The sequence below is a fragment of the Perca flavescens genome, chromosome 9 (genome assembly GCF_004354835.1).
Source record: "Perca flavescens isolate YP-PL-M2 chromosome 9, PFLA_1.0, whole genome shotgun sequence".
In the NCBI taxonomy this organism is placed as follows: Eukaryota; Metazoa; Chordata; class Actinopteri; order Perciformes; family Percidae; genus Perca; species Perca flavescens.
The window spans coordinates 26,392,784-26,400,079 of NC_041339.1; positions in this window are offsets into that span (position 1 = coordinate 26,392,784).

Sequence of the window (7,296 nt, forward strand, 5' to 3'; positions counted from 1 at the left end):
TTCTGAGTTCAGGTTCAGTGTTTTAAAGAGGAAGCGTTGTGTGATTATGTGGTAGTTACTCGCAGTAATTAGCTCTAGTAACAGTTGCTTCAGCTGTGTTGTGTGTTTTGTGAGACGGTTGTCGTTGAATAGGGTCGGGGTTCCCTCTTCAAGCGATTTGAAGTATTTGAACTAAAGAAGGAGCGTTTAATACCAAGTTACCAGGCACTTGAAGAGCATCAACAAAAAGGGCATGTAGGCAGAAAATAAGCTAAAGAACCCTCTCCTTGTGTTTTCTTTCCCTAAATAATTCCATACTATTTAAATGTAACTCTCAGGGGTCTGCATTATGAAGCAAGATCAGTGGGTTAGACTGCTACCTTAAACCCAGGCGGACCAGTCTCAACAAAGCTGGCTCACTTTTAACTAGTTTAGATCACTGAACTTAAGAGAAGTTTCACTTTGGAGGATTACATCAAAACCTGTAAACGATTGGTAATGGTGAGCACAAAGCAACATGTTCACACGCCGGCTTTACATGCTAACTATATCAGACATTTAAGATACGTTTGTAGCACAACCCACTCATTTTATGTTTGAGCCTTTATTAGAGGTGACAGGAAATCGGGGGGGAAAGAAGAGAGGAGGCATGACATGCAACAAAGGTCCCCCATCAGACTCAAACCGCCAACGTTGCGGTTCATCGTCAGCGTCTTAAGCCGAGCAGTTTCCCACAGTGCTTCTAGCACAACAAAGCAAGTTGGCCATAGTTCTCAATTTTGAATGACACTTACTGTCACATTTAATTGAAATGAAATTCTTTAAATGGTAAATGGTAGTTGTCTATTTTGCATTAATGATCTATTACTGCAGCTCAGAAGAACATGCAGGGAGTGGACTCACAGTGACGTTCATAAATAAAAATAAATAACTACTAATAGCATCTTCCTTTAAAAATTTAAAATAATGTTCTCACACTGATAATTGGCCACTAGTACATTTCATACACATGTTGAGTCTATTATTTTTAAGATCTGGACACTTCGGAGTGCATTATCAGACTTATGTCGTAGCCACTTCCCAAAGGAAATAAAGGTAGACTGTTTAAACCCATGGTTAGGTTATCTTTAAGAGCAAGCCAGTGTGAAGCGGTATGGTTGCTATTGTTACATGCAGTTTAATTAACATTGTGCACTAATTTAAAACAATTTAACTGCAATTAAAGTGACAGGAACTATGTTTCAAGTGTCCAGATGTATGACCTTGTTCAAACCGACGCCTACCAGCCATTTAGAGGTCTCTTTTATTTTCTGTGGCCATGGAATAATGAGCAAACCTTTTTATGTACACATGTACTCTCCAGCTTTTTTCAGCTGGAACAGTGCTACTTTTTCATTCGTTTGATCATCGAGAAACATAGATGCGGAAATGTCAATCAATTCTCTCTTTCACTCCAAAACATGTTGATAATGGAGTCAATGTACAATTTAATGAAGCCCATGTCATAAAGCCCACTATTAGCTATAGTCTATGCACTGATCCAACTTTTTCAGTCCCGATACCTGGGAGAACAGATCCCATACCAGTGTTTAGTGAGCAGTATATGCCTCACTGTGTGGAAATGACTGGGATCATTCTTTTATGTGTAAGACAACATCAGGCTTGACTTAAATATTGCTCTCCTAACTTTGTAAAACAAAATTTAACAAATAAATATAAATTTACTAAATTTGTATTATTAAAATAATAAATTGTGCAACGGCAACTTGGTAACACAATCTTCAAAATAAACAGGAATTACAGTTCAAGTGTAAACCTTTTAAACACAGCAACAAATTGGTTTAAAACTTAAACAGGTATTTAATAGTATAAACCACTGAATAGAATCGATCGTCCCTATTGTTACTGATATCAGATCCAGTTATTTGAGTGTTTGATTGGACCGGTGCATCCCTATAGCCTATTACTTTTTGTATTTGATTATTGCATTTGAGCATTATTGTTTTTTTTGTTTTTTTCTTTAATGTTATATATGTAAATATTGTTACATTCACTCTATGTTGCCTACCTTGATCGTTTTAACTCACTCTACATTACTTTTTGCTGCTGCTCTGACAATGTCCCCAGAGAAATCCACCGGTTTATAATAATTAATTAATTAATTAATTAATTAAAATAATTACATATACAATGAATTCAAAATAATTTCTTGTTATGCCTCTTCAATGTTAAGAAACTCCTACCCACTTTGGTAAATTGTGGGTTAACAGAGCCAGGAGCCAGCTTTGTGGGACCGGTTTCCAGGATCACTAGTGTTAGGTGTTGTGAAGCCAGAAAACCCCAAAGAAAGTCAGAATGAGGTGAACTTGCTTCTTGATTCAGGCCCCTGGTGTGTTAGTTCCTGTGGCCCCTCTAGGCTTCACACACACAGACGCACACATACACCAGCCCACTGTGGTGCAGACCTTCAATGAGTAATTCCTTCCCTCCCCTCCTCCTCTTGTTTTCTTCCTGTGTTTTTATTCTGACGCTTTGATAGCTTTAATACTTCTCTCTCTCTCTCTCTCTTTCTGTTGCCAGCTTGGCTCAGCGACATGTACACACTCCCTCTGCCCTTACTGTAAATGCCGTCTTAGCACGGAAAATATGTCTCAAAAAGAGAAAAAAACCCTGGATTCCTGCCGCCTTATGTGCCCTGCAGTAACCCCCCTCCTGCCCTCACTTCTTCCCCCGTCCCACACACATTTTCTCTAGGTGTGCCTCTGTCAACAGAACTTCAGGCCGTGATTACTGAGAATGAACTTTGCAACTTGTGTGAGTGACGTTTGTGCATCTGCGAGTGTGTTTGTCAGCGATAGGAGAGATTTTAAAAACCAACCTTCCTGTTCTCTGTGCATCAATGTGGGAACTTTTAAGTCCTAGTTCATGAACTCTGACCTTTGACCAGGCACTCATTCAGTCCCTTGTGGTGGTTGAGAAGGGGAGGTTACATGGGGACTCGAGAGAAGCCCCACTGTCTACCCACAGTCAATGTTTTATTTATGGACCTCTGCACTTTTGGCTGTGATGACTTCAGTACTTAAGTAGTTACCTGAACTGTATTTTTAAGGATTTTATACAATATTTACATGCAATACGATATGAATTGATTTCTTTTTTTTTTTTTCTTTGCCAACCATTTTCTTTTTGTTTTGTTTCTTATTTAATTGTCTTTTATTTTGGCATGATTTGTCACTATTATTCACATAACAAAATGCCTGTTGAATCTATTTTAGGCGTAAACAGTTATGGGGGATGTTCCCTGGATATTTTTGTGTGTTATGATTCTGATGACAGCTGAACACCAAGAAGCAGGTGTTGGAAAATGTTTGCTGAATGAGCTAAACTTTATCACCCTCTGCTTCCAGTAGGAATAACTGGACCAGAACGAGGAAAAGGGTAGTCCAACACTTTGGTTCGGGGAACTAAACTGTTGAGCTATGAATGTTTGTTTTCTGTGTCAAGTCCAGCTGTGATTTGAGTGTTTTATTTCTACTCATTCATAGAAGTCTTTACTTAAAACAAAAATGCTCACCTAATTTCATTATGTTATGATAACTTGAGCCTGAAGAAGCGCATCATAGGAAACAATCGAGTTGTGAAGTGGGTTGGAGCTGTTTTGAGCGCCCCTGGTACCGGAAGTAAAAGTGCCATTCTTTTCTTCCCAACAGACAGTGCTGTGTTACTCCCAGTTGGCGCACTTTGATCAACATGAAACTCCTGGTTCAATCATTAAGTCCAAATGATTGAAAAACTGTGGTTAGATTACGACTCCCAAGGAGCTTTGCTGCAAAAAACATCCAATCACAGAGCTTACATTTTATAGAAGCTAAACTGATTTTACAATCTGCACCTTAAATCGCTTCCCCTTTTTGAAAAAAGAAAAAAAATGGATGAATGCTGCCAATATGGCGCCGAGTTTTGTTAAAAACTGCACCGATGAACCGTTTAAAATTCACCGATATGTGCCGCTAACTGACTATTTCTTCATGGGAACGGCCGCTGGGTCTCATAGGTATTGTAGTGTTAAGAGCCGTACGCCAAGCCAAAACGACAAATACGTTGAAATAATTGCAATTTGTGATCTGAAAGTAAAGCGAAAGTAAAATTGTTACATTATCCAGAAGAGTCTGTGACTATTAATGAAAGGGGAAAAAAGTAAATTTGGGAATAAAAGAATGGAGAGAAACACTTCCGGTCCCTCTCACTTTACAACTCTGCCGGTCTGTGGGAGTGGAGCATTTCAGCTGAGACTATATTATATATATTACGTGTATAATACAGCAAAGGTAGAATATCTACTGTGTGGATCTTTAGAGGATGAGGGAAAAGTCAAAAATATAAAGCATATGGTTGCAAATATGTGGAGGGGGGTGGGAGTGGGCATGTGCAGACGGGATGTTTCCTGTGTCAGTGGTCGTTATATTGTGTCTGTGACAAGGGGACAGGGTTGCCTGTATTTATAAAGGTTTGAATTTTTCTTTTCTTTTTTTTTTTTTTTTTTTTTTTTTTTGCAGGGGATGGGGGGGAGTACGAAACATGTTCCATATATGTGGTCCAAGCAGAACAAATGAACTGGATGTGCTGAACAATTTGGTATTTCTTTTTTAAATAAAAACTTGGCATTAAAATGCCACCATGTGGCCATATGATGCAAGTTGTTAACAAGGACAAAACATGTTATTTTAATGTTATTTTTTATTTTGAAATCATATTATTAATAAAGTCAATAAATACTGTTGTCCCTGCGTGTGTCCGATCATCATTGACCGCTGGGTGACCCGGTCGTGGTTGTGTGTGCAGGGTTCATGTAAAGTTCATGTGATGGTCAATGCAGTGTGCGGGGTTAAAAGGACACGCAGCGGGCCGGGCAATAATGCTCGTGATGCATTGACCATCTAACGAGGAAATGCCACTATAGGGGGTGGGCGGAGACGTTTATTGGCAAAGGCTGATCAATAAATTGTACTCTGTGACACAGCTCTGCATTGAGAAAAACTAGTGCAAGTTTATACCGAGTTATCGGTCTCTGGGTGGAATGGACCTTTGTGTGCAATGTCACAAATGAATTATCAAGACTTCTGTATCGCAGTACTGGGTATTAATATGCTCTTTTATGTCGTAATAGAGCTGGGCAATATATCGATATATCAATTTTGTTATATGATACTGGATACAGTCTTAGATTTTGGATATCGTGATATGACATAAGTGTTGTCTTTTCCTGGTATTAATGGCTGAATTACAGTAGAGTGATGTAATTGTTTGAATTCACCAGCCTGTTCTAGCTTTTCTATTATTTGCCTTAACCACTTAATTATTATATACACATTAATGATGATTATTTATCAAAAATCTCATTGAGTAAATATTTTTTTGTAAGCACCAATTGTCAACCCTACAATATCACCGCAATATCGATTTATTGAGGTATTTGGTCAACAATTTTGTGATATTAGATTTTTTTCCATATCGCCAAGCTCTATGTCGTAATAAAGTTTTCTCAGGTATTTCAATTGCAGGATAAACCAGAAACACATTACCTGCCTCGTTATTTTTTTCTATATTTTCTCAATTTACTTTCCAGAAGATGTCCGATATTGCAGTTTAAGCTAAAACAATTACTTGATTGACTAATCAATTAATGATCAGAACATAAATCCACTACAATTTTGATAATTAAGTTATTGTTTCAAAAAAATGCCGTAAATGCACTGGTGACAGCTCCTCAAATGTGAATATTTGCTGGTTTTACTTTGGTTTGGATTGCTGTTCAAACAAAACAAGCAATTTAAGTTTTTCTTTGGGTTGTGGGGAAATGCTCATATTTTTCCACAACCCAAAGTAATCCTGAAGTAACTTGCCTGAAGGCAATATAATCAGTTGATTAAAAAAAATGAATCAACAGATTAATTGATAATGAAAATGATCTTTAATTGCAATACAGCTTTACATTCACAGTGATAAAGGATGTTATCCATTTGACCCACCTCTAGTTTCATGGCAGCATATCCTTTTTTTTGCATATTGGTGAAATCTTGAGTGATTACCCTGAAATTAGAACGAAGTAAAAATGGGTACAAATGAACTGAGAAATGTTTCTGAATTTTCACTTTGTTGTTAATTACATAGTGACTGCAGCAGACAATGTACTTGTGTTACTGTAGGCTCAACAGGCCGAACACGCCTGCCTCTAATGAAGCATTAACAGCAGACTTTTGACTTTTAGCAGCAGAAGCACAAGTGTTACTAAGAACGTTAATGATGGCTCCAGTCCATGAAGTACAGCCAAAATGTCTTCTGTTAAAAAGATCTGTAAATCAGTTTAAATCTTTTAGCTTGTTGGTGAAAAAGTCAAAGATCCTCAGCGTCAGCAGCCACAATGGGAAGTAAGTAACTTATTACTCTACCGTGAATTCATTCTTGGCGTCGCACAATGAGAGACAGTAAAATTTGAATTCATCAGATCGTTAGGGGCCCCCTGGAGCGTCAAGGCCCTGGGCACGTGTCCACTTTGCCCATGCTGTAATCCGTCTTTGACTCTGTTACTACTAATCGAAAAGGTCTTGTTGAAACTATTCAAATTGTTTGTATGTTGACTCAATTCTTTGATATGATTTCAGGCTAGTGTTAGTGTTGTATTGGACTAATAACCACTTTTATTTTATTATTTCGACGTAATCAAATATGCTACAACAGTCCTGTAATAATTCTAACATTCTGAGGCTTGAGAATCAAGGCAACACACAAACAGTTTGAAGTCTGACAGTAGGCTATGTATTTCCTTTACATTGTGCAGATGCAGTGATGATAGCAACTAATGATACCCACTTATGTACTTGTACTTCACTACTCCCATTTCATGCCCCTTTTGTACTTCTACTCCAGTAAATTTGAGATAAATATTGTACTTTTTACTCCACTAGTTTGTTACTAGTTACTTTGCAGAATTAGATTAATAATACAAAATATAATCAACAAATGTATTATATATTATTGTGTAAAAGTAGCCCCACTATTACCAGCTGCATCATTTAAGTGATGCACACATTAATGCATCATTAATGATCAATAATATACATGTTCTAAATGGAACTCCTGCATAAGGTATTTTTACTTTTGGTACTAAATTTTACGCTAATATTTTACTAAAGTAAAATTTTAAATGCAGGACTTTTTGCGTGCAACCGTATTTCTAATTCGTGGTACTGCTACTTTTACTTAAGTAAAATAATTAAATTGGCCACATACACTCCAAAGACAGACAGAAGAACAGAG